This window comes from Triturus cristatus, chromosome 4_1 (genome assembly GCF_964204655.1).
Source record: "Triturus cristatus chromosome 4_1, aTriCri1.1, whole genome shotgun sequence".
Lineage (NCBI taxonomy): Eukaryota > Metazoa > Chordata > Amphibia > Caudata > Salamandridae > Triturus > Triturus cristatus.
The window spans coordinates 222902810-222909905 of NC_140585.1; the positions used below are offsets into that span (position 1 = coordinate 222902810).

Sequence of the window (7096 nt, forward strand, 5' to 3'; positions counted from 1 at the left end):
TTGCACTCGGATATCAATTTGTTCCGCACCAAAGTACAACTTATGTGCATAAATACATTGAGAATTGGGCCCTGTGTTATTAGCTCACACTAGATCATCTGCGCAATTTGGCCTATTCTGATTGGTCTACTATTTCAGAAAACATTTGTTCTGCTCTATTTATCCAAGGGTTTGGTTTTCTTGTCTCAGAATGTTTCCATTTAGAATTCGATTCCATGCACTTTGATCTAATGTGGCCATAACTAACTCTAATGATTGCATCTTCTCTACGTTGTGGTTCCTACAACATATCTCTTCATTTTTAGGACTCTTGGAGGAGTTGTGAGAGATCCCTGGCCTCTTCTCTTCTGCCATCTCGCTCAAACCAACGGACTATCTTTGACAACTCAGATTTGCATGTATTTCTGCTCTTTCTTTCACTAGATATTTTGAAGCCCTTTACAAATATGTTGACAGCATCATTTATCAAATGTTTCTTATAGAGTAGAAATCGCCTGAAGCTGACATAAAAACCTTGTTGACATTTCTCACTTGCATTAGGGAGCTCCCTCTCTAGATTATCATATATCTCTTTCTGCTCTTGCTGGTAGGTCAGTTGGTTATTCAACCCATATGTTTCTGCTAAGCCAATTTTTGCAAAGATACAAAGTGGATCCAATTGAATGGCACGCTTGTAAGCCTGGATCCCAGCTGCTATAGCATTTTCTGATGACACAATCTTTGCATTTACATTCTTTACCTGTTGTCTCTGGTAGAAGCTGCCCAGGTCTTTATGAAGAAGATAATAATCCCCATCCTTGGAAATGGCTTGCTCTAGAATGTCACGGAATCTTTTAAAATCTTATGGAAGAAAGACTTTTGCCCCTTTTCTCAGGACCTCAGGATCGCAACTGTTCTGTACCACATCTTTTGCAAGTTCTTGTGCTTGATTGAAGTCTGAATACTTAAGCAGCTGAGCCAGGTAAGCCCTACACTCATAATTGATTGGCTCTTGGTGGATGACTTCCTGATGTTTTGAATTTGCTTCTTCTTTCAGTTCTCTACCTGCACCGTAGCGTGTGGCCACTACATACAGTGCTATGGCCAGCCCAGCACGGAATTCCTCTTTTTGGGGGTTTTCTGATAATGCTGCCTGGAAACAGATTGTGGCCCGTTTTCCGTATTGAAAACCAATTGCCATTGGGGACCAACCAATCATTCCACTATTCTCAGGAATAGTTGCTGTAGTTTGAGAGGATAGAGAAAGGAACTGACTAATTGTGTCCGATTTGTGGAGGTATCGCTTTACCATTTCATAGTTGCACAAATGAAAGTAGATCCAGGCGTAATTACCAGAGATGACCAACTTAGGCCCTATCAAGCTGGCTTGTTGACATTCTCCCAAAAACTCTTCAGCTGTCGTAAGACCTTGAAGGGCCTCCTGGTATCTTCCTTCCCGCTGGTGTATATAGGTCTGCAGGGCGTAAAAGGTGGAATGGTTGTTGTAAAGCGTGAGTTGAAGTCTGAGGTTCAGACCTTGTTTCATGTGTCCGATATCAGTTTTGTCTTGCTCCTCAAGACTCCAGGTGAAGTGACACTGAGGCTTCTCCAATCTATCCTTCAAAGACATGGTACTGAAAAGAGAGTCAATGAGAACATGTTATACATCTCTCGCTTCTTGGGAACAGTCAGCTTTCCAGTGCTTCACTTCTTTTTCACAACCTGTGTGCAGCATTCTTTTTGCCTTCAAGTATCTGGATGTGATTGTGTGTATGAGAGTGGGTGTTAAGAAGAAGGCTGGTTTCAGTTGCTTGGGGCAGTGGCAGGTGGTGAATTTGGAAATGGATGGGGGGGTAAATACATGACGCAATTGTATCGAGCCAGTGAGGGATATGAGTTAAAGGGAATCTAGGGTCGGGGGCAGAACTAGGGGTCACTCTGCCTGAGAAAATGTTAAAAGAAAGAAAAATAGTAGCCAAATTGTGCATTTTACTTCACAACTACACAAATAAATTGATTAACAATCGATGTTTTTTCTAAGCAATAATAATAGAAAGTTAATGTAATATTTCAAAACATCAAGCAAACTCAAACCTATCCAATGGCATTAGGAGGTTTCCCTCCATGGGAGAAAAATCATCGGCCCAGTAAGAGTCTTTTACTGCATGGCATCCCAAACACAGAGACCAAAACATAATGTGTGTTTACCTGTTCTTAAAATATATAAAGAATGAATGAAGGAACGACATGGCATTTATATTCAGGGCACACAAAACTGCTACTTCTGGAAGGAGGTGTCTTCGCACTAAACATCTTAAAGGATCTTGCAACCTCATACATCCTTTATTTCCTCCCCTGCCTACCCCCTGACCATCACCAGTCACATATTTAAGTGCTATTGCTCTCTATTGAGGGTGTTAAAATTAAGTTATAAGGTGGTAATTGTTAGTGAAACAATAATGGGCTGGAGTCAAGGGGGTGATGATGAGGGTAAATAATAGTTGTGTGGTGATGAGATGAGGCAGTAGGGGCGACTAGTTCAAGTAAGCCCCAGAATCCCCCACTGCAAGCATACATGTTTAATGTCTTTGTTTAAGACTTTATCTTTATGTGGATTGCAGGCAAAGATCAGGAGTTAATCAAGACATCTAATTGGCTTAGGACTTCCCATTGGGTGCTTATATGAATAATACTGTACTTGAAAGGGGAAAGATGGAAAAATGAAGATACACAGAGCATACAATTACAGAGTTTATACATAGTAATATCCATTGGGTTAGACATTTTTCAGAGGCTCAGGAACTTAGCACTGAAATAGCAAAGAAACAGCATATGTCTACAGCGCAATTTGCACACATAACGCGACAGAAATTGTAATCAGTAATTTCACTTTTTTTAGTTTGATTCCTAACAAGCCACATGTATGCCAAATAAGTAATTGTTTAATGAAGATGGTTCCTGCTTAGTGAAAAATGCAGATACACTGGTGCAGTTTTTACATTCTAACTCCTATTAGTATTTTGGTCCCCACATAGACACTAATTAGCTTTCAACATTTTACATTCAAGAGAAACCTCTCATAAAGACGAGCAAAGATGTGAGACCCCACATGACCGGTAGCAGACTTGGCCATCCTCCTACAGTCTGCTGTTGAATAGAGGGTGAAAAATGATGGACTGGAATGTGGCCCAAGCGACCAAACTAGCCACCATCACCTTTGTGTTTTCTTCAGTGTGCTATACTAAGTGCTACAGCTTTGTGTAACGTGGTTCCTTGCTCCTTGTTCCATTGGACTCAAACTATGCCTCACTGATGAGGTGCAGCTAGGTCAAAACTGGTGTCATGCTGCTTGTGCTGTTGTTCAGAAAGGACATGGGCAGGCATTTTTGACTGGACTGTTCCTATTGGAGCATGATTAATGCTAATTTGTGCACCTGCAGTCCCGTTCAAAAGAGTTTCCACCCAACTTTGAATGAACTCAAACTTAACAATAAGAGAATTAGAAGTGACCATGTAGCATCCTAGTTACTTCACACTAGGGGTCTGATTTAGAACCCACGCAAGCGATACAAATGTCCTAAAATTGGGTCACCAAATATGTTTACCACTGTGACACATTTCCTCCCTCTCTGCACATCCATCTCAGCCATGGTGCTGATGCTGACATTGCAATCAGTGTTGAATCAGAGAACAATAGCAACTCTCTGTCCCCTGATAGCCTGCAAAGCTTCCGTGGCATTGACACTGGACAAATAGAGAGCGAAAATGACGCAGACATCACCAGCCTGCCATAAAGGTAAGCAAAGGGCCACAGTAAATAGATAGAAGGTGTTTCCGTTGGGTCAAGACACAGAAACAGTTTTTTCATCCATGTGTAGAATGCAGTAGTGGATTTTTAACTGGGATGCAGAATACAGCAAAAGTTGTTTTGCTCATTCATAGTAAATGTAGCCACAACAGCCCTGAATCCTCCTCCGCCACTAAGACATAGAACCTCCATCTTCCACTGCCTCAGGGCCTACACGTGTCTCTTCCTCCGGCTGTTTCAAATTTCTGACTGTTTTCCCTTAAGTTCTGTCAGAATAGGAGTGCGGAGGATCCCTGGTGCTACGACACTTCATTCAACACAAGAATGCACTAGCTAAGCTGGCTAGAAGATGCTGGGGATAGGAGGAGGGTAAGTCATAAATGCTGTGAAGGGTAATCTGTGAGATGAAGGGGGAGGTAGGGTACAGCTAACCTGACCGGTGTGGTGGAATAGGAGTGAGTAAAAATTGAGAGAAGACAGGGATTGGTCTGTGAAAGGGTGAGTAAAAGGTGCTAAAGAGGTTTGATTCTGATATTTGGTAAATAAGAATGGGGAGTTAAGACAATCTGAGATGGAACATCTATTTCGGACACATGTAAAAACCTGGTTGTTTGCTAACTAGATGTCGGCTGTTACTTGTGCTTGGAGCTGTCAGCTGGTGTAGCTGACCGCAGCACTGGGACACTGGCTATGAGTTTATTATTATTATTATTGTTATTATTAGTAATAATATTTTTATTATTAGAGGAAGCCTGGGAGGAGATGCCTTAGAGATGATTGACAAAAAACACTGTGAGTTTTTCACAGATCTTGTGGCATACTCGACTCACTCTGAGTCACTCAGAGTATGAAGATGATGTCTTACCCTTATCCTTCATCCACTCTGGATAAACCCTCTCACCCCTACTCACAATCTCTCAATGCCTCCTTCCCACAAGGCATCTTCCCAGATCTCAAGACATACCAGATCCTCCTTCTTCTAAGGAAATCCACACTATACCCTGAAGACTTCGCCAGCTTATGGCCTTTTACTAACCTACCCTTCATCATCATAATAAGTGCAAAAGCAGTCCATGATCATGTCCATGATCATATCAACACCAACCAACTCTCTGCACAGCTACCACTCCTGATCCAGATAACCCTACAGCACAGAGACAGTTACGTTGCATATCAGAAACGCTCTGTAGATGTCAGAGAAAGCTAAGTCCTGCCCACTCAAATTGCTCAGTGTCTCAGCCACCTTTCCTACCTTCCTCCCCTTTCACACCTTCCTCCAGCCCACCTTCTGCCCTGACGTCTCAAATGGTATTCACTGTCAACGTACTTCAGTGGTTCTCCAACTATCAAACCAACACAAGCTTATTCTTTCTTTTATAATCTTTATTTCGACCATTTAGATCATACAAGATATACAACAATAAAAACATTTAAAAAAGAATTAACATTCAGATAAAAAATAACACATAACATTTTGAGCAGAAGTATAAATAACAACGAGTTACAAAATACAATTCATTCAATAGTTCTATTATCCCCAGCCTCAATCTGCTTTATATGACTTGCTCGAATGTGCCACATTGCACTTAAAAATTTAGCTACCGCAAACACAACCGGGGGCGAGAGATCTGTTTTTAACACTCTGTATGCATGTAGATAATGCCTAAGACCCAGGTTCTTAAGAAGGGGAACAAGCCAGTAATTTCTGGGTCTACAGTATGCTTTACAGAAAAAGATCATATGTAGGTCATCCTCCCGGGATTGGGTGCATAGAGAGCATTGCTCTGATGAGGGGGGATTGGACCACTGCTTTGTGTATGATCTAAGTGGGAGTGAGCTGTGTCTCCACTGAAGGAACAATTTTCTGGTCAAGACCGGACTAATATTGTCAAGAACTCTCTCTTGGTGGTACACATCTTTCGTTTTTACAAATGAGTTAGTAAGAGACCCCTCCTATATAGCCCCTATAAGTTTTGATAATTTAAATTCATAAAATTCTTTTACCAGGAGTTTCCTAGGGATCCTACAGCACGCACTCTCTGGATCTAGCCAAAGGTCCGGCCGTCCCAGATTCTCACATGTTTTTTTCACATAGGTTAGCCATGGGATAATAGCGGCTTTTGGCAGAGTTAGAATCTATTGTAGTTCAGACCTGTATGTTGCAAGTTCTGGCCTAGCCCACAAACAATGCCAGAAGGTCAGCGGTTTAAGTGCCAGCTCTTCACTAATGGGTCTCAGTCCCAGGTCCAACCTCAACGGCAAAAGGGGTGTACTTGTTGGAAGGGCTGCAAGCTGCCTAATAAAATTATTTTCAGTAACTAGTAAGTTCTGGGTGGAGGTGTGGCCCCACAGTTCCCCGCCGTATACTACTGCCCCACGCGCTTGCATTTTATAAATTTGTAGGGCTGGTGTCAAGGGTTTGAAGGACGAAGTATTCCTCAACCTACAGATACCTCCAGTTAATTGAACCAGTCTCATATTGGCCTTGTTGCGGTGGGTGTCCCAGGACATTGTTTGATTAATGGTGACCCCCAAATACTCAAATGTAGATTCCCTCTCCAACTTCTGAGTACCTATGGTGGGGTTGGGCCGGGTGGAATTTGGGGGATTGAAAATCATATATTTCGTCTTCGTTGCATTAATCTCTAGACCCCTCTCAGTGCAGAAGGTCGAAAATCCATCTAAAATTCGTTGGATTCCCATGGGGGACTTGGACAGCAGCAGGGTGTCATCCGCAAACATGATAGCGGGCACCCTGCTGCCATTGAGTTTTGGTGCATCAGTATCGGCCACCCTCAACAGGTGGTCGATAACCCCGTTGACAAGGAGGCAAAACAGGGTCGGAGCGAGGACACAACCCTGTCTTACCCCCCTGTCAACCGGGAATCTATCCGTGAGTACCCCATTCCTACCGCACCTCACACGTGCGAAATATCCCAAATGCAATCTTATCAAAATTGAAAGGATGTCTTGCGGTATGGCCAGGTCCGCCAAGACGGACCAGAGTCTTACTCTTGGAACTAAGTCGAAGGCAGCACGCAAGTCCACGAAAACCGTGTACAAGCTGCCACCCTCGATTATTGCGGTCTTCCAGTAAATAAGGTTCAAGCGGAACACCTGGTCCGTAGTCGAAACCCCCTCCTAAAACCTGCCTGGTAGGGGCTAAGGATGGAGAAATTATCAATCCAAGTTTGGAGGCGATTAAGAATCAGCCTACCAAAGAGCTTTTGGGAGACATCTATAAGGCTAATGGAGCTGTAGTTGGCTGGGAGCAGAGGTGACCCCTTTTTAAAGACCGGCACAATCTCT

At 42.9% G+C, this 7096-nt stretch overlaps 1 pseudogene; it reads right to left on the reverse strand.

The window, feature by feature from the left end:
* Window positions 1-301: 301 nt before the first annotated feature.
* LOC146854134 (interferon-induced protein with tetratricopeptide repeats 5-like) lies at window positions 302-1609 on the reverse strand (annotated as a pseudogene).
* Between the last annotated feature and the right edge of the window lie 5487 nt (window positions 1610-7096).